This window comes from Cervus canadensis, chromosome 20, assembly GCF_019320065.1.
Source record: "Cervus canadensis isolate Bull #8, Minnesota chromosome 20, ASM1932006v1, whole genome shotgun sequence".
Taxonomy (NCBI): domain Eukaryota; kingdom Metazoa; phylum Chordata; class Mammalia; order Artiodactyla; family Cervidae; genus Cervus; species Cervus canadensis.
In genome coordinates, this window is record NC_057405.1 from 6,704,278 (window position 1) to 6,724,623 (window position 20,346).

Here is a 20,346-nt window from a genome sequence, read left to right on the forward strand (position 1 = left end):
TTGTCCCAAGCCTCTGCATACTCTGTCATCATGCTTTCTCCCTCGGCCATCTCTCTATGAAAAACCACTCGGGGAAAGCTCTAACAGTGGCCCACAGGTGCTCTGTGCTTATTAGCTCCGTGTTATATCCCCAAAGGGCTTGGAATGATAAACCTTATAGGAAGCTGTAGACTGAATGTCCATCACTCTTAAATTAACTGCTAGAATATTCATGAAAGTATAGAAGGGAAATATTTTCAGATATGAATTTTTCCCTAGTACAATAAAAGTCATAAAATCATGTGTCTGTACACATATGCATGCACACTTATGACTAGATTTACCTTTGATATGCTGATAATCAGAGATAATAATTCTCTAACTAGTACAGTTCGAACATGAAGAGGAATCTGCCCAGGGTTTTAAATTAGAAGATCCACTCAGTCAGTTCTCTACTTTATTTAGTACTGCCACTCTCTATGATAATCTTTATAATCAAGCCCTACTGTGCTTTTCTTAATAACTTGTTGTTCAGTCACTAAGTCATGTCTGATTCTTTGTGACCCCATGGACTGCAGCATGCCAGGCTTCTCTGTCTTTCACTATCTGCTGGGGTTTGCTCAAATTCATGCCCATTGAGTCATTCATTATTCATATCCATTATTCTTAATAATAAACAACATCTGTTTATTGTGCTCTATGCAGATAATTTATAAACCTTAATTTTAATTCCTTGTGTGGCAGGTATTAATACCCCATTTTTTTCAGATAAGAAAACTTTGACTCAGAAGTGCTAAATGAATTTCACAGAGCTAGTTTGTGGTAGAGCTGAGAAGTGAACTAGTCAGTTCGGAAAACCCTATTTAAATGTCTGTAAGAGAAGAACAAAATGTCCTGGGGGCCGTTGACAGGAGGTAGAGGGCTAGTTAAGAAGGAAGAACTTTCGCAGGACCAGAATGTTCAGGATGCATGTGACCACCACAAAGGGAATGGGAGCATCCTGGTCCAGGGGCCTTTGCAGGAAACATGTTTGGCTGAAGCATGGGCTGTGCCCAGAGGTGATATTTAGCCTGATTATAGAGGACTTTCATCACAAATAAGTTTATATACCTAATTGGATAAGCATGGTAATTGGCCTCACTTATTAAACATTTGCTCCATGCCAGGCAATTACCGTGTTTTTACTCATGTGATGATAATCTAATATGTGTATATCCTGACACAGAGCAACATGAGTGGAACTGTCATTACCCTTGACTCTTTGCAATTTGTGCCACCATTCTGAGGTCAGAACCTATTTACTTCCCCCTCCCAAACTATCACAGTGTGTCTGAAATCACCAGCAATCAGTTTTTATTTTTCATTTTTCATTATTTATTAGAGTGTTATTTATAATCAGGAATTCCACCAAGTTACCAGCAGCAGACAATTATGGCAAAGGCCAGACAGAAACCCACGGACACCAAACGTTAAGAATAAATGTCCAAGTTAGCACTCAGGAGCCCGAGTGGAGTGCAGCAATGTCAAATCAAGTACAAGGGCAACATAAAGACTGGTTGAAGGCACAAGGCTTTCTTACTTTCTAACTTCCTGGGAGGGTGGTACCCCTCCCACTCAGCCCTGCTGGCAGAGCCAGCCCAGGATATGGGGCTGCATAAGCAAAATCTCACAGCTGCCTCAGAATATTAGGAGATAAAAAGACTCTTCCCCTGATGAGACAGTGTCTTAAATTATACCTGTGTTCCTCATGTAGAAATAAGATGGTCTAAATTCAGACATCAACAATTTGTGTGGAGTGATTGTAAAAAGGGCAAAATGCAATGTAATATTTTCATGTTGACCTATACATGTGCAAAAGGTAATTTGGATCTGCTGTAAGCAAACTGACCAGAGCGTCCTGAATGCTGCAGCTGCCATGAAGAGGAGCACTCCTGGTATGCAGGTCTGCCCTTGGATTCCTCTTCCAGCTCCTTGCTGACAATTATTTGCTAAGTATTGCAGTAAGAGCCAGGTGACAAGAGAGCGGCTGAGATACCAGGCAACTATATAACCTTGTCCCAGCCTCATGACTGCTAAAGAGCTCTTGTTGAACTTGTCTTTTTGAAAGGGAAAAAAAAAGCATTATGGAACTGATATGTATACCCAGAACTCATATCAAAGCTGACACATCAGATACACATTCAAACGACTCTGCTGGGCTGTGATGATAATTATTCTGACGGTTGGTATCATTGTGTTCACACTATTACCCAGAAAAATTGCACCTTGAGATTGTGGTGTTGATTCAGATTTGAATCTATTCATATCTAGAGCATAGAGAGATACCAAAATAATTTCAAAATCCTTCCTCCGTAGAAGATATAATATCAGGCACATCTCTAAAACAAGATTGAACTAAAGCATAATTTAGTGACCCAGGAGAAAAGAACTTGAGTTAAACCTGAGAGATTTTCACTAGCAGGCTTTTGAGAAAGTTAACTTCTCTTTCTTCATATCTGTTAAAACATCAATAATAAGAACAATAGACAAAAGAGAATAGATTAGGTACAGTGTAGGTTTCATTCTCCTTAAAAAAAAAGGTTTTCTAACGCTATGAAGCAAATGAGTGTCCAGTATAAGGATGTGTCTATTTTATTATTTATGTATAGAAATGTGAAAAGGTCAAGATTAGAATATTGTTGAAGGAAATTTGGGGGAAATATTTTGACATCTCCCCATAGAAAAGTCAGAATGTTAGACATAATAGAGAACTTAGAGGTCATCCAATTCATTGGTTACTAAAATATGGTCCCTAGACCAGCATCGTCAGTATCATTTGGGAACTGGCTGCTAATGAATCTGCCTGTAATTCAGGAGACACAGGAGACTCGGGTTCTAGCCCTGGGTGGGGAAGATCCCCTGAAGGAGGAAATGGCAACCTACTCCAGTATTCTTGCCTGGGAAATCCTGTGGACAGAGGAGCCTGGGGAGCTATGGTCCATGGGGTCACAAAGAGTCAAGACACAGCTGAACATGCACATGCATGAATGAATTCATGATTCTATGTATTAATATAGTCTTTTTTACTCTCTAAAATTTTAAGTTGCTTGTAATTTTTCTCATATTCTATGCCATTTATACTTTTTTCTCAAATGCAACAAAGCATCATGCCTCCCAGCACCTGAAAGACTAAGTCCAGATGGTTTTTAGAACACATACTAAGAAGATAAACCATTTTTCTTAATTTTTTCACTTTTCAAAATATTTAATGGTGCTCATTGAGTTTTATTGAATCTTCTTTCAGAATTTTAAAGTTATACTTCTAATTTGAGAACTGTAAGCTACTAACCTTTACTTATCATTGGAAATTGAAAAAAAAAATTACTAAATAAGCCTGAAATAAGGGTCATTTAGAATAAAATAATTTTTTTAACATAACAGTCTTTTAAACCATATAACAGAGAATGTAAGATAATTATATTCTATGATTCTGGAAAACATTTATGGCAAGGTTCTATAGATATATACCTGGATTTCTCACCTCTTCAGGCAAGAGGCCATTTAGAACCAGGAAAGCAAAAGAAAAAAGAAAAGCAATTAATTCCAGTTAATGTGGTATTTCCCTGGAGAAGTAAATGGCAACCCATGCAGGATTCTTGACTGGCTAATCCCATGCATAGAGGAGCCTGGCAGACTACAGTCCATGGTGCCGCAAAGAGTCAGACACGACTGAGTGACTCACACCCACACACACACACGCACACACACACAATGCTGTATTTAGGAAAGTGTCAGGTGCTTCAGAGTCAAACACAGCCACCAAGGCTGTAAGACATTGGCTATGTTGCTCAGTTGCTCTGCAAGTTGTCTTTTTCCCACTTGTGGACTGAGGATGATAATAATATCTGCTTCATAGAATTACCATAATGAATAAAAAGACACCACATACTGAGTCCAGCAATGTCATCCATATGATAGCTATTATGTACAGACATCAACTGTAAATATCTATTCAGGTTTAGCTATTAGAGTCACATGCTTCTTTATTCTCATCAAAAGACTACATAATCCTACATGAGTGTTCCTAACATATATGGATGTTTTTATATGTAGGTGTATGTGTGTGTGTGCATGTTTTTGTATTTTCGGCACCCTTGACTATCCCCTCATTTTCTCTGATTTGGGGACAGCTTTTATCTTTGTAACTCTATTTATATTTATTAATATTTCCAATATGCTTTTCAAACTGTATCCAAATTGCCATATATTCACTTTTAAATGGTAACTCATCTTCGTAGAATTTATAGACAGTTTATGAGACATTTCATCTAAAAAGTACGCCAGTTCTATCTGCAATTATGGAATGACAGTTATTTACAAGGGAATTGTTCAATTTTAGGTATTGCCTTAGCATATCAGAACACTTATCACCTTGTGAATGTAGCTACTAGGAAAACCTAAGTGTTGTTTGAGGGTATTTATGGGATGTCCTTGAAAGAAAACAGTTATGGGCTAAGCTATTTGAGCTTGATGTTATAAAGAGCCTGACCCTTGGTACTAGTGTGATTGTAAGTTAGCAGATAAAGGATGGATATAAGGGTTAAACTCAAAATAGGCAATGAGTATTCTCCTTATATTTAACCTATTCAAAATTTTTAAGAAAAGAAAGACTCATTAATTAATATCTAGATGGTAGTAATTCACATAGTCTTTCATATTCAAACATTGATATACTTACTCTGAAAACATTTTGGATTTTGCTAATTGTAAATCCATTTATGTAAAAAGAAAGATGCATGTAAATGGCACCAAGTTTTTGGTTAAAAGTAAAATAAAATCAATATGCATTTACATTTCTAAATATCTGGATAGCACATTACACTGGCCAATAACTACTGACTGGATTTTATTTATTTATTTCTTCATTTATTTTTATTAGTTGGAGGCTAATTACTTTATAATAACTGTAGTGGTTTTTGCCATACATTGACATGAATCAGCCATGGATTTACATGTGTTCTCCATCCCGATCCCCCCCCCACCTCCCTCTCCACCCGATCCCTCTGGGTCTTCCCAGTGCACCAGCCCTGAGCACTTGTCTCATGCATCCAACCTGGGCTGGTGATCTGTTTCACCCTTGATAGTATATTTGTTTCAATGCTGTTCTCTCAAAACATCTCACCCTCGCCTTCTCCCACAGAGTCCAAAAGTTTCTTCTGTACATCTGTGTCTCTTTTTCTGTTTTGCATATAGGGTTATCGTTACCATCTTTCTAAATTCCATATATATGTGTTAGTATACTGTATTGGTCTTTATCTTTCTGGCTTACTTCACTTTGTATAATGGGCTCCAGTTTCATCCATCTCATTAGAACTGATTCAAATGAATTCTTTTTAATGGCTGAGTAATATTCCATGGTGTATGTGTACCACAGTTTCCTTATCCATTCGTCTGCTGATGGGCATCTAGGTTGCTTCCATGTCCTGGCTGTTATAAACAGTGCTGCGATGAACATTGGGGTGCATGTGTCTCTATCAGATCTGGTTTCCTCGGTGTGTATGCCCAGGAGTGGGATTGCTGGGTCATATGGCAGTTCTAGTTCCAGCTTTTTAAGGAATCTCCACACTGTTCTCCGTAGCGGCTGTACCAGTTTGCATTCCCACCAACAGTGTAAGAGGGTTCCCTTTTCTCCACACCCTCTCCAGCATTTATTGCTTGTAGACTTTTGGATAGCGGCCATCCTGACTGGCGTGTAATGGTACCTTGTTGTGGTTTTGATTTGCATTTCTCTGATAATGAGTGATGTTGAGCATCTTTTCATGTGTTTGTTAGCCATCTGTAGGTCTAAAAATATGGAACGCTTCACGAATCTGCGTGTCATCCTTGCGCAGGGGCCATGCTAATCTTCTCTGTATCGTTCCGATTTTAGTATATGTGCTGCCGAAGCGAGCACCTGACTGGATTTTAAACTTTTCTTCAGGATGTTTAAATGTCACACACTTGACTAAACTCTGGTGTTAATTTTGTTACATTATAATAAGCATGGATTCTGGAGATAATCAACCTAAGTGTGAATCCTAGCTCTCACAGTTTATATTCTGTGTAACTGAGGGAAATCCACTTAACCTAGGCAACCCCATTTCCACATTTAGGAAGAAAGGATAACAAAATTCTCACCTTACTGAGCTTCAGAAGACTTAATTAAAATAATTCCATACCATGTTTAGCATATTTCTGGCAAACTGTTACCTGCTATTATTACTAACAGTACATTAACTATTATTATTTTTATTACTAAGTATTTAAATATATTTTAAAAAATGTTTAAGAATTGTTAAAGAAAGAAGAATAACAAGCTCTAGAGTTCTTGATGTAGCCAATAAATTAAATTTGCAACATTGATTATGTATATCTAAAGAAGACTTCTAATACTGAAAATATCACAAGTCACTAACCAACATCAGTGCTATGAAATCTCTGGAAATACCTCTTGCCTCATTTTAGCCCATGCAAAAGGGCCCTGAACATATTTATTTAATGCACAAGTGTCCAATAAGAATCAATCAAACCTCATAAGCATTTTCTAAATTTTTCTTGTGAAGATATGACAAAGCACTATTATTACTTGTTTGAAAATTACCATTTATTTTAAAGTCTTGCTGAAGAGATACAGCTGAAAATATTTTCCATGAAGAGGCAAAACCATGATGACTATTATAGAGTTAAATTGATGTACTCATACTGAATCACTGAGAACTCTGAAATAATAGCATTTGGAAAAATAAAAAGCAAAGTCACAGCCTTTAGTATTCTACATGGTATAGAGTGACCCACAGGGAAATATAGTGCATTTCATGAATCTTTTACAAACCCGAAGGATGTATTCAAATTACCTCCAAACAATTTTAAGGCAATGATAAACATATCTCTGTTGATCCAGAGGGATGATCTCAACTTCCCATTTCTTGGCTAAGGAGGATTAACATAATCAAGATGAATATCCTTTCCTGTACATTTCCCTATTGTAGACATGTCTAAAGCTTTATGAAAAATCATGAGATAGAGGCAACCATTTCATTTTTTCCTGGGGTTATGAGGGATGGGGGTGGGAAGGAGACTTGTGAGCAATCATCATTTATTAAAAAAAAATTTAAGTGAGCAAAGAACTAGAAAAGTTTTATTTGGGCCCATCTCAAAGTGTGTAAAAGCTACAGGGCAAGTCAGTTGCCCCCAGAGCTGGGGCACAATTAAATCACTTGGACTTAAGAAAAGAAAGATTATGATGTGATCTACAGATTGTACCCCAGACTAATTATATCAAAACGTTACAGGTAGGAGCAAGGCAAAGACTTCCAGCATATTCTACTGTGTGTCCAAGTTTAAACCGACCACTGATTTAAGTGTGAGCTTAGAGACCTCTGCCCTAGACTCTGCCCTCTTTTCTTATATATAACAATTTGCTAACTAAAGATTTTTACACTAAAGCAAATATTTAGGCAAAACCATCTGGGGTTGGCTCATGTCCAGGAATTTTGGCTTTTCTATGAAGGAGTACTTAAGTACAGCGAGGATTTTTTAAAAAGATACCAGTATATCTGGCAAGATTTCAAACCTTGTGGCACAAGCAGGACCGCTACAAAGGAGGTGGGATGCCAGCAGTGATGGGACCAAAAGATCATTAAAAGAGGGAGTTCAGATTGTGCCTGGGAAAAGCAGCCCTTCCACTGATAGTCATGTAAAATAATTTTAACTTATATCTTATTAAGCAGTGGAAATGCTATTTCCAAATATGCACAAAAGCTATTCCATTCAGATTTCTCTGAAGCAAATTGTTTTCTTGTTTTACATTCCAGTGTCCCTCAAGATTTTTGACAAATGATACCCAATCTGATGAGATTGCGTGAGAAAGTGCTACTTCAGAGAGAAGTTTCTGGTTTTGTTATATTTTTAATTAGAGTACAATTATTTTATAGTGTTATGTTCGTTTCTGCTATTCAACAACGTGCCTCAGCTGTATGGATACATATATCCCCTTCCTTTTGAGTCTCCCTCCCAACACTCATCAGAGAAGTTTGGATCAATCATGCTTCTGTTTATTTCTAAAGACTGATAAGCAATTTTCAAATGTTCCCTGAGAGTGCCATGAAAAGTACATGAGGTAAAATGGAAATGGTACTTCTCTCAAGATGATCTTAGGTTATCATCCGTTGTGTATGCTCAACTGCTCAGTCTGCGACCCCATGGACTGTAGCCCACCGGGCTCCTCTGTCCATGGGATTCTCCAGGCAAGAATACTGGAGTGGGTTGCCATTTCCTTCTGCAGGGGATCTTCCCCAACCAAGAATTGAACCCACATCTCTTGCGTCTCTTACACTGGCAGTTCAGTTCAGTTGCTCAGTCGTGTCTGACTCTTTGCGACCCCATAGACTGCAGCCCGCCAGGCTTCCCTGTCCATCACCAATTCCCGGAGTTCGCTCAAATTCATGTCCATCGAGTCAGTGACAGGTGGATTCTCGACCACTGAGCCACTTGGGAAGCCCCTTAGGTTATCTAACACTATGTAATGTAATTGTTTTGTATGAATGTCTTTTTTTTTTTTAATTAAAACTACAAGATTAGCTTTTCTTTTTTTTTTTCATCTTTAAGATCCCTACAGCTAAATTAGAATGAACATTCCCTGAGAAATATTTAAGACAGACAGTTTTATAAAAATAAATTATTTAAATAAATCATTTCAAGCAAACCTCAATGACTGCCCTCCAAATTAAAGAAAGGAATTAGATAACACGCCATAATGAAAGTTTGATAAATAAGTAAAGTGAAGTGAAAGTCATTCAGCCATGTCCAAATCTTTGTGACCCCAGGGACTATACAGTCCATGGAATTCTCCAGGCCAGAATACTGGAGTGGGTAGTCTTTTCCTTCTCCAGGGGATCTTCCCAACCCAGGGGTTGAACCCAGGTCCCCTGCATTGCAGGTGGATTCTTTACCAGCTGAGCCACAAGGGAAGTCCCAAAACACTAGAGTGGGTAGCCTATCCCTTCTCCAGCAGATCTTTCCAACCCAGGAATCTAACTGGAGTCTCCTGCATTGCAGGTGGATTCTTTGCCAACTGAGCTATCATGCTTCCAAATAAATAGGAACTCCCTTTTAGAATTCTACAATATAGAAGTCATGACAACACTCTGTATCATATTACTTAGTAAAAGCTGAGAAGGCCAAGTATTGGAAGTTGAAAAACAAACTTTAAGCTTTTTCACAATATTTTGCCCAGCACAACATGAGTCTGGCTAGGATTGTAACTTTAATGACTCTTGTGATCAGACTAGAAGTATACTGCTCCCATTTTAAAACATTCATAAAAGGATGGGGTATAGATACTTTCTTGACTTGCATTTTATTGCTTAGCTGTAGCTCTTTGCATAGTTATTCAAATAGATTGCCTTTTATATGCTGAACTGTGCATGAAGGCAAGATATTATTTTTCCCACTGGTGACACAATATAGAATGCATATCAAGATAAAGTAGAAGATTGTGTTTTTCTATAATTTTCATGATTCTGCCTGCAGCTATTTAGAAAATAGGAAAGAAATGGGTTTTGTAAACCTATGCAGTTTTAGAAAGGTAGGCTGCTAGAACAGTTTCTTAAAAATAAAATAACTTTCAGCAGGTTGTGGAAGTGAACAGAAAGGGAATTTGGGTAAAAAAAGGAAATTAAGTTACGAAAATAATAATTAGCTATTTCTTTTTCTTTGGCTTACATTTCTTTACTATTAAATACTGTCAAGTTTTGAGAGATAGTTAAACTATCTTATCCACACTATCTGTGGATCAGTTTATGATTGTAAGCACTGGGCTATCATATGTACCCACAAACGCTCCATTCAATGAGGATTTCTTGTGTAAATGTGTGTGTGTGTGTGTGTGTGTGTGTGTGTACCTCTGTTTCAACAACCAATTAGCTTTTTAATCTTTCACCTTGACTGTTTTTTTTCTCTTTTTCTACATAGATTCTATACATTTGTGGTTTGTGGTGTCAACTGAGTATTAAAATACACTGTTTGTTGGTGTCTAGTTGCTCAGTAGTGTCCGACCCCTTTGCAAGTCCATGGACTATAGCCCCCCCCCAGGCTTCTCTGTCTCTGGGATTTCCCAGGCCGGAATACTGGAGTGGGCTGCCATTTCCTCCTCCAGGGGATCTTCCCAACCCAGGGATCGAACCTGTGCCTCCTGCATCGTGAAGTGTATTCTTTACCACTGCGCCACGAGGGAAGCACTACATTAAGTATTAATTCTGAATAATTCAAATATCTCTACCACATCTTTAAATTTTGGGTAGCCTGATTATACCTCGGGTTTGGGAGCCTTTGGTGGGGACTGGATGTTTTGTCTTCACTTCTCTCCATAAAGAGTTCTGCTAGCCATGACAAAAGTCAAGTACGGTAATTATAAGAGATTTTGCCCTATCACACCTTGGCCACTCCTTAACTAGGAAGGCTAATTTGGGTGGAGATAAACTGAAAACATTTGATCCTTCAGTTTCCTAGGGAAAAAGAGATTAGCCAGAGTTTCTGCACTGTGAAGTCAGACTTACTGCCACAATTTCCTGGGCTACCAGCGTTTTACCCTTGGGGACAGACCCTTGGTAGACCAAGGAAAAGGCATACTCTGTCTCAGAGGGTCCTAGTGAGTCCTTGGCATGGTCAAGCAAAGGGAAGTAAACATTGTCCTATATTATCAGACAGTGTGCTTTTTTTTTCCTTTTTTCTCAGAGCAGTACTTTTATGCAAGTATTTTTTTTCTTGAAGTATAGCTGATTTACAATATTATATTAGTTTCAGGTGTACAACATAGTATTCAATATTTTTATGGATTATACTCCACTTAAAGTTGTTTCAAAGTAATGGCCTGTATTTCCCTGTGCTATACAGTATTTTCTTGATGCTTATGCATTTTATACATAGTAGTTTGTGTCTCTTAAACCCTTCCCTCTCCCCCTTATCTCCCCTCCCTTCTCCCCACTGGTAACCCTTAAACCTAGAGAGTATTAGGCTGTCTAAGTGAAATGAGTCAAAGACAAATACTGTATGATATCTTATAGGTGGAATCTAAAAAATACAACAAACAAATGTATATAACAAAACAGAATTAGACTCACAGATATGAAGGAAGTATTTAGTTTCATTTGACTAGTGATGAAACATATTCAAAAAGCTTGAGAGGTTTCTTCAAAGTCACAATTAGTGAGCAGCCAAGTCAGCATTGCAAGTAAAATGTGTCTTGCTCCCACATCTGTGGAACTGTCTCATCTGCAACTGATTAGGAAGGGATTTAAGAAATCCACAGTCCACATTTGTGCCCTGAGGCAGATCCTAAGCCGGTTTTCTCCCGTTCTTTCTGGAGTTCTTGCTTTGCTCTGGAAATCTGTGTATTCAGGTATAGATCTTTCTTTCAAAACTTCTCTAAAGCTATTTTGAGTTCTTTACATTTTCTCTTCTATAGTCATGGGTTTCAGAGGTCTAGCAAAATGATTGGTATTTAAATTGCTTTCAACAAATCTTTTTATTTATTTTTTCGTATTCTATCTTCCATCTGCTCTGCTAGAGGTGCTCTTTATTGTTCAGAAAATCTTTTTCGAAGTTTCAAATGAGGTAGACCATCCTCCAGTGGGCCTCTGCCACTTAACTTACAAACACAGAGGGGTCTTTCATCACAGAACTTAACGACTGAAATAATAATAGTCAGGTGCTCTTCTAAGATCTTTACATATTGGGTTGACCAATACATAAGATGTTATGGGGAAAAAAAAAAAAAAAACCCAAAAGAACTTTTGGCCAACACAATGTATTAACTTATTTAATTCTAAGTACAACCTGGTGAAACAGGTACTATTTATCATTCCCATTCAACAAGACGTAAAATGAGGCAAAATGTTCTAACTAACCCAAGGTCACACCACTAGTAATTGGTAGAAACGGGATTTTAAGGAAGGAACAAACATTACTCACCTTTTCCTCCAGCCAAGTTCAAGTATTTGTAGATGCCTACCTTGCTCAATGGAGAAGGCAATGGCACCCCACTCCAGTACTCTTGCCTGGAAAATCCCATGGATGGAGGAGCCTGGTAGGCTGCAGTCCATGGGGTCGTGAAGAGTCAGACACGACTGAGCGACTTCACTTTCACTTTTTACTTTCATGCATTGGAGAAGGCAATGGCAACCCACTCCAGTGTTGTTGCCTGGAGACTCCCGGGGACGGGAGAGCCTGGTGGGCTGCCGTCTATGGGGTCACACAGGGTCGGACACGACTGAAGCGACTTAGCAGCAGCAGTACCTTGCTCAAACTTGTAGTTTTCCTAAGGATAAAAGAGACTCAGCTGTCATACGCTGGAATAGCAGGAGGGTAACAACTTTGCACATCTCTTCTGAATTGGAAATGGGGAGTACTCTTACCATTTGCCATCAGATTTTGAAAAGTTAAATTGATAAAAGACCCTGAAACTTGATAACAAAAGGTGTGAGTTTGGGGAACTGAATTACAGGTGATTTGGGAAACAGTAAAATGCAAATCAAGACACAATGTGTCATATATTATAAAAAAATTATATGAATTTACACATGATAGCAGCTGTAATTTTATTGTCAAAGGTGGAGAAAGTCAGAGTTTATTTCAGTAACTCTTTGAAATGTATTTCTTTAGTCTCAATAGCAGTTACATATTAATTTATTCAGTCATAATAGTTTTGAAGTGGTTAGCTTTAAAGCATTGCTATTTATACATATGCATACATATTTCTACCTGTCTGAAATATATTAAAATCAGAAAATACTAATGCAATCTATTTGATTTTAAAGGGAGTGACTCATTTAAAAATCCAAGAATTGTTGCACAGCAGAAATTAACATGTTAAATCAATTATACTGCAATAAAATTTTTTTAAATCCTAAGAACAAAAAAACAGTCTCCAAAATGCCAGTCATCTTCTTATGTTTTTCAAGTCACCTGAAACCTGGTGAGAAAATTCCTGTCTTCCTTGAGTCCATTGTGAATATTTACATCCAACATATAAATCTCTAAAATTACACAGACCCTAACAGCAATGCTGACCCAACCTTAGTCATGTTATTTCAACTCTAGGCCTCTGGCTGACATTCCAAGATGAGTAAACCCTGGATAATAACATTACCCAACACTCTCTACACAGAGCTAAACCAACAAGTGTAATTAGACATTCGTACAAACAAGATTAAAATAAAGAAATCAAAATTTACTATACCCTGGAGCGATACAGGACAAGCAAGCAGGATTTATTCATGCAGAAGCTGCAGGTCTTTAATTCAGGCAGCTTACTCCTGCGCTGAGTAACACCCACCACTTGTAACCTGGGGGCCAACATAGAGAATTCACGGCCATGAAACTCCAGGTGGGGCTGGACAGCAGAAAAATGGTATGTAGTTTAGAGGGTAGGAGATGTGATTTAGAGTTTATGGGATTAAGAGGCCTTGCAGGTTACATGATGCAAGACTGAGGGAAGCTTTAGAAGCTACAAAGAAAAAGTTGAATTTGAGATTGTGCCTGACTGCAGGCCACTGAAGTGAATCAAGCCAAACAGGCAAATTCTTGGACTATGGGCCATGAAGCTTGAAAAACTACCAGGAAGGAACTTCCCTGGCAGTCGGGTGGTTAAGACTGGCTTCCAATGCAGAGGGTGCAGTTCCAATCCCTATTTGGGGAGCTAAGATCCCACATGACTTGTGGCCAAAAAACCAAAACATAACACAGAAGCAAGGTTGTAACAAATTCAATAAAGACTTTTAAAATGGTCTGCATTAAAAAAAAAAAAAAATGACACGGAAGTTAGAAAATATCGGCCCAGATGAGAAGCGCGTATCCCATAATCATTGAAAACAAGAAAGCATCAAATCCTTCCCTACATGCCTATATTTGAATTTTACCAAGTTAAACTGAAGCTACGGAAAAGCATTTGGCAAGAAGATGAATGAAATCTGCAATTTCATTTCAAAGAAAAATAGTTTATGTAATGTTATTTAACATTTGTTCTGTATTTTTAAAATTTCGTTTGTCTGTTTAATTTCATGTGCTCTTCTTAAAGTTACTGTGTATAAAAAGCAAAACAGATATTCCCAATCTGATGAATCAGAAAACTGAGTTTCACAGAGTTAACTTGTTCTCCCAATGTCAAGGAATCAATAAATGGTGGAACCAGGACTAACACTTCTATAACTAAGATCTTCTAATACTGAGAGCTTCTAACTCTTCCCTCTTCCTTAGTTATTTGTAGTTTCTTTTTAAGTGTAAAGATTTTTCTTTGATAGTAAATACATATGGAGATATCCATGATGGTTGTTAAAACTCTGTAGTCAAAACCGAGTCCCTTGTATATGAAAGATTGTATTTCAGTTATCTCTGAAATATATTTTTTTAGCTTCAATTGCAGGCACAATTATTCATTCAGTCAAAATTATAGATTATGTGCCTACCATATGCAAGCCAGCCCAAATGCAGTGCCAGAAAATATATGGAAAGGAAAATTCCTTACAACAACTCCACAGCCATAGCTCACGCATAGAGAACATTTGTACTGCTATAATGGAAAATTGAATATTCATGTAAGGAAAGAAAGTAAAAAACATGGTGATATGTCTTCTACTGAATGATGGAAAAATGCATGTCTTTTTAACACAGATTTTGGCTCCTATTGTTACACACTGAATGTGTGAGGGCAGGGTAACTGAAAGCGGGGCCCAGCTACTTGGCGCTCAAATGCCATTAAAGTGGTGAGGCTGGTAGAAAGGAAAGTTTGCTTTACTCTGGATGCCTACAGTGGTGCAAGGTGGGGAGGCAGACTTCTGCCCAAAGACTGACTATACCCCACCCCACACCACAACCAGTGGGCAAGAGCTTTTATACATGAAGTGAAGAGGCTATATGCAGACATGCATAGTCATCTCTGGCAGTTATCTTGAAATTGGTTACGTGGAGGTCTGACCAGTGTCATCTTGATTGTTTTAAGCACAGTTAATCTTCAGTTCCAGAGTTGGTTTGTTCCCATTTACTTCAAGCCAGTTCTTGGAATTGTGGCAGCTTATGTCACAGCTATAGCCTGGTCCTTATGTAGTTAACTTCTTCCACCTTTTGCAGATTTCAGAATATATAAGCCAGCTCACAGGTTATGGCTCAGAATATTATTTATAGTCCTTAGGAAGAAATTGAAAGTCTTTGACTATGCTTAATGACTAAACTATTATGATTTGGTTTCCTTTGACTGTTATCCTTTGTTTCCAGGTTCTCACTTCTCTGATTAAAGTTATTTTTTCACCAAAGTTTTTCCACAGACAAAAGGCAGGTGGAGGACATGAGATGGGCAAAGACTACAAGGTCTTGCTCCATTTCAGCGATAGATAGGAACCCTCTTCAGCCCTCTTCCCAAACATATTACCCAGGCAAGGAGCAAGTTCTGCCGCTGCTCTGGAAGCAGAGAATAGTGGGAGAGTGAGAATTCTAGGACAGAAATGGTATGGACCTAATAGAAGTAGAAGATGTTAAGAAGAGGTGGCAAGAATACACAGAAAAACTATACAAAAAAGATCTTCATGACCCAGATAATCACGACGGTGTGATCACTCACCTTGAACCAGACATCCTGGAATGTGAAGTCTAGTGGGTCTTAGGAAGCATCACTACAAACAAAGCTAGTGGAGGTGATGGAATTCCAGTTGAGCTATTTCAAATCCTGAAAGATGATGCTGTGAAAGTGCTGCGCTCAATATGCTGGTAAATTAGGAACACTCAGCAGTGGCCACAGGACCAGAAAAGGTCAGTTTTTATTCCAATCCCAAAGAATGGCAATGACAAATAATGCTCAAACTACCGCACAATTGCACTCATCTCACATGCTAGGAAAGTAATGCTCAAAATTCTCCAAGCCAGGCTTCAACAGTACGTGAACCGTGAACTTCCAGATGTTCAAGCTGGATTTAGAAAAGGCAGAGGAACCAGAGATCAAATTGTCAACATCCCCTGGATCATGGAAAAACCAAGAGAGTTCCAGAAAAACATCTACTTATTCTTTATTGACTATGCCAAAGCCTTTGATTGTGTGGATCACAACACACTGTGGAAAATTCTTCAAGAGATGGGAATACCAGACCACCTGACCTGCCTCCTGAGAAATCTATATGCAGGTCAAGAAGCAACCGTTAGAACTGGACATGGAACAACAGACTGGTTCCAAATTAAAAAAGGGGTAAGTCAAGGTTGTATATTGTCACCTGCTTATTTAACTTATATGTGGAGTAGATAAAGAGAAATGCTGGACTGGAAGAAGCACAGGCTGGAATCAAGATTGCCAGGAGAAATATCAATAACCTCAGATATGCAGATGACATCACCCTTATGGCAGAAAGTAAAGAGCAACTAAAGAGCGTCTTGATGAAAGTGAAAGAGGAGAGTGAAAAAGTTGGTTTAAAACTCAACATTCAGAAAAGTAAGATCATGGCATCCGGTCCCATCACTTCATGGCAAATAGATGGGGGAACAATGGAAACAGGGAGAGACTTTATTTTCTTGGGCTCCAAAATCACTGCAAATGGTGACTTCAGCCATGAAATTAAAAGATGTTTACTCCTTGGAAGGAAAGTTATGACCAACCTAGGCAGCATATTAAAAAGCAGAGACATTATTTTGCCAACAAAGATCCATCTAGTAAAAGCTATGGTTTTACCAGTAGTCATGTATCGATATGAGAATTGGACTATAAAGAGAGCTGAGTGCTGAAGAATTGATGCTTTTGAACTGTGATGTTGGAGAAGACTCTTGAGAGTCCCATGAATAGCAAGGAAATCCAACCAGTCCATCCTAAAGGAAATCAGTCCTGAGTATTTATTGGAAGGAGTCATGCTGAAGCTGAAACTCCAATACTTTAGTCACCTGATATGAAGAACTGACTCATTTGAAAAGACCCTGATCCTGGGAAAAATTGAAGGCAGGAGGAGAAGGGGACGACAGAGGATGAGATGGTTGGATGGCATCACCAACACAGTGGACATGATTTTGAGTAAGCTCCAGGAGTTTGTGATGCACAGGGAAGCCTGGCATGCTGCAGTCCATGGGGTTGCAAAGAGTTGGACGTGACTGAGTGACTGAACTGAAATGAACTGAGAATTCCAGAGGGATGTGTTTACCTTACTTAACTTAGCATACCCGCATAAACAAATGATAAAGCATGAAGGTATGCATTTTAAGAATGTTAATGTCAAACATACCATTGTAAAGCAACTATACTCCAATAAAAATTAATTTAAAAAGAATGTTAAAGTCAAGAAAACAGAGTAAATACTAAATATGATATCACCTTGTACTAAGGTCATATAGACCTCTTGCTAAAGGAAAGGTGTAGCTATAAGGCTAGGAAAACATGTACAATTTTTAGTTCAATTCTTTGGAAAAAGATGGGTAGAAGAAGAGATGTATGACAGTGGTGTTATTTTAAATAATCAGGATGGTGTTTCAGAATGATGAAGTTGCAATTCCATGTCTGTGTTTCAGTCAAAGAACTTTGTGAGCAGTTAGTGGAATATAAACATGATGTTTTCTCCAATCAGAAAGTAAGTTGTGTGCATCACTTGCTGATGTTGTTTGGAGTACATGCTGGACAAGGTGTATAGATCATTGTGATCCTGTGGACTGGAGTCTTCAGATGGGGTTACGTATATTTCTCAGGTCAATGAAGATGAAGACTGCATGAGGCATGTCATAGCACAGCATCTGGAAACATCTGTGACATTGAAAAGAGACACTTCAATTGAAGGAGAGTGATTCAGTTTGGTAGAGTGGTTTTCCTGCCTTAGGTAAAGACCTACTGCTAATACACTAGATTCTTTTGAGGCAATGAAGAGCTTGAGAATCACATGACTCTCAACCACTCAACACACACCTGTTAGGAATCTGCAAATTGCGAGGAATTGTGCCAGGCTTTGGAATAGAAATGTGAATTACACAAAAATTCTGCTTCCTATCTGTGAGGCAATATCACTGACAGATAAAGAAACAGTGTAAAATATTATATAACATCATTGGGTAATGGAAAATGAGAGAAGGTTTTCTGACTCCTTGATCAGATGGCAAAATAAAGTCATGAGGACTGCTCCTCACAACTCCTCTAAAAAGCAGTAATGAAAGATAAAATTTAAAGCACATATTTAAGTAAGAGAAAATGTAAATTTTCACATAAACACATAGATATATAACTTTCTATTATAATTCAGAATGCATTGCTTATTAACAACATAATCTGTTTTGTAGATTATAGATGTGTGTTCTGTAGTTTCTAGATGTGTGTTCTGGTCATTAAAGAAGGTGAATAAAAAGTGATGATATTACATTGTGATATCAATTATGAATTGAGGGGGTTTGTGTATTTTTCCTCAAATTTCAATTTTTGCCCAGGATTTGTTTTAAAGATACAGGCATCGAAGCTACCACCAGCTTTTAAATCTGTGCTGGGCTCAGTAGATACTAAGAGGAATAAAATACATTCAGTTGCTTCCTTCAGAAAACTCATAATGACAGGGAATGTGAAAGAACTTTGTATGTCAAAATCACAAGTGGTTTATGAAATCCAGCAGGAGGGATAATGGTGAAGATCAAAAAGGCAGGATCCCAACTGTTGATGCTATGCTATATAGCTGACTTCACTTCTCGGATCAAGGAGGGGCCATTAAAGTCTTTTAAACTGGGGGAAAACATGATCAGATACGTGTTAGAGAAATGACTCTGAAGGTCATAATTAAAAAGGATTAGAGAAAGAAAAACACACTGGAGGATGTAACATTAGTGTAGGTGAGAGATGATGAAAACGTAATTTAGGGCAGTGTCTGTGAAAATGATGCTAGATTCCAGTGATAACGGAAAGCTAAAATCAGTTGGAGGTAGTGAATAATTGTTTATGGCCAGATGAGTGAAGTTTGACTCTTTGAGTACTGATCTGAGAGATATGATCAGTAGTCACCTTTTTTGAAAACTGAGAAAAAAGATAGGGATAAAATTTGAGAGGAAAATATAAAATTAAATTCTAAAATTTATTTGTAAGTGAATTATTTCAGAATTCACAATGGTGTGTTTGTATGTGTGTTAAATAGATAGAAATGTAGACAAAAATACTTCCCAGGGAAATAATAAGAGCTAAATTATACTGAGCGCTTATTCCTGTTATAAGTACTTTCCAAGCATCAGTTAACAGATGTACCAACCCTAGAAGTGGGACATATTAATGTTTAGTACCATTTTACAGGTAACATAGAAGACAGGAAACAGAGAAATTAAATTGTGTCCTTTGCATTACACACAGAGTGACAGAATTAGCCCCCAGTGGCCTGTATTCAAACCCTCTGCCATCACCCACCACACTATCCTGCCTCTTCCAGCTGTAAATGGTAAGTAGACTCACATCGTTGGCCCACAAAATCCCTCTTTATTCTATTTTCATTTAACTATAGAATTACTGGTATAGTCTTGAGTTTGAGAGCTGGAGTGGTGGACTTTTTCATTCCAGAAGAAGAAAAATGTTCTTTTCCCTTGCCTAGGTCTAATCTTAAAATGTCACAATCACAGCTCCTATCTTTCTGCAGATTACTGTTCCTTAACAAACATTCTCACCATGCCTCTGCCTCGTCAAACCAGGTATTGGTAAATAGCCTTTCCTTGTTTCTCACATCAAGTCCAATTTCTTCTACTTGATTTCAAATTCTTCTTTCGCCTTTCTCGGTTATTTACCACAGTGATACCTCCTACTCTTCTCAGCACCAGGAAGGTGATGCTGTTTGGTCTTGTTTGCTAATTATCTCACCCCTGCCTCCGCTTTCCACCCGGGTCCCCGTGGCTGTGCCCTGTTGCTCTGTCTCCTGGGCTTTCCTGCTGCCCTAGCCTATCACAGGAGCATCCATCCGTGCTCAGCAATTAGTTTTCTCCGTCAACACCCGTCTTCCTACCACCTTCACTGTACCCCATTTATCCTTCAGAGCACCTGATCCACACTACCTTTTAAGAAAAAAAAAAACAATTTGAATTAATTTGCACTTCAAGGATTCTAAAATATTTATAGAGTGTCTACCAAGCGGCAGAAACAGCTGAGTCCCAAAGGAGACAAAACAAAGCTTTCCATTTGGCTTCTGCCCTCCAAGAGCACTTGATCTAGTGGGAGAGGCACGCACATCATAATCTGACCGAACACAGTCGGGGAGTCCCAGTGCCACCAGCAGGGGCAAAGCATAGAAGAGAGAATTCTGGCTCTTGGGTGTTCAGTGGAGGCTTGGAAGAAAATAGCTTCTGAGCTGTGTGTTGAAATGAGGGAATTCTCCCAGGTAGGAA

At 38.3% G+C, this 20,346-nt stretch overlaps 1 non-coding gene across 1 annotated transcript; it reads right to left on the bottom strand.

The window, feature by feature from the left end:
* Positions 1-5,804: 5,804 nt before the first annotated feature.
* LOC122422964 lies at positions 5,805-5,911 on the bottom strand. The gene has a single exon (XR_006264048.1). It is a non-coding gene; the product is annotated as a U6 spliceosomal RNA (small nuclear RNA).
* Positions 5,912-20,346: the final 14,435 nt, after the last annotated feature.